The sequence below is a fragment of the Chiloscyllium plagiosum genome, unplaced genomic scaffold (assembly GCF_037043375.1).
Source record: "Chiloscyllium plagiosum isolate Xiang-an unplaced genomic scaffold, Cpla_swu_hap1 HiC_scaffold_51, whole genome shotgun sequence".
Lineage (NCBI taxonomy): Eukaryota > Metazoa > Chordata > Chondrichthyes > Orectolobiformes > Hemiscylliidae > Chiloscyllium > Chiloscyllium plagiosum.
In genome coordinates this window covers 27,254,241-27,254,801 of record NW_028270189.1, presented here as the reverse complement: position 1 = coordinate 27,254,801, position 561 = coordinate 27,254,241, and positions in this window count along the sequence as shown.

Genomic DNA, 561 nt, shown 5'->3' with positions numbered 1-561 from the left:
CCCGTCACTTCCCTCCAAGGCCCCAAGGGATCCTTCCATAAATTCACCTGCACCTCCACACACACCATTTACTGCATCCGCTGCACCCGATGTGGCCTCCTCTATATTGGGGAGACAGTCCGCCTACTTGCGGGACGTTTCAGAGAACACCTTTGGGACACCCGGACCAACCAACCCAACCACCCCGTGGCTCAACACTTCAACTCCCCCTCCCACTCCACCAAGGACATGCAGGTCCTTGGACTCCTCCATTAGCAGACCATAGCAACACGACGGCTGGAGGAAGAGCGTCTCATCTTCCGCCTAGGAACCCTCAAACCACAAGGGATGAACTCAGATTTCTCCAGTTTCCGCATTTCCCCTCCCCCCACCTTTTCTCAGTCCCAACCCTCAAAATCAGCACCGCCTTCCTAACCTGCAATCTTCTTCCTCACCTCTCCACCCCCACCCCCACCCCCACTCCGGCCTATCACCCTCACCTTGACCTCCTTCCAGCTATCGCATTTCCAACGACCCTCCCCAAGTCCCTCCTCCCTACCTTTTAACTTAGCCTGCTGGACA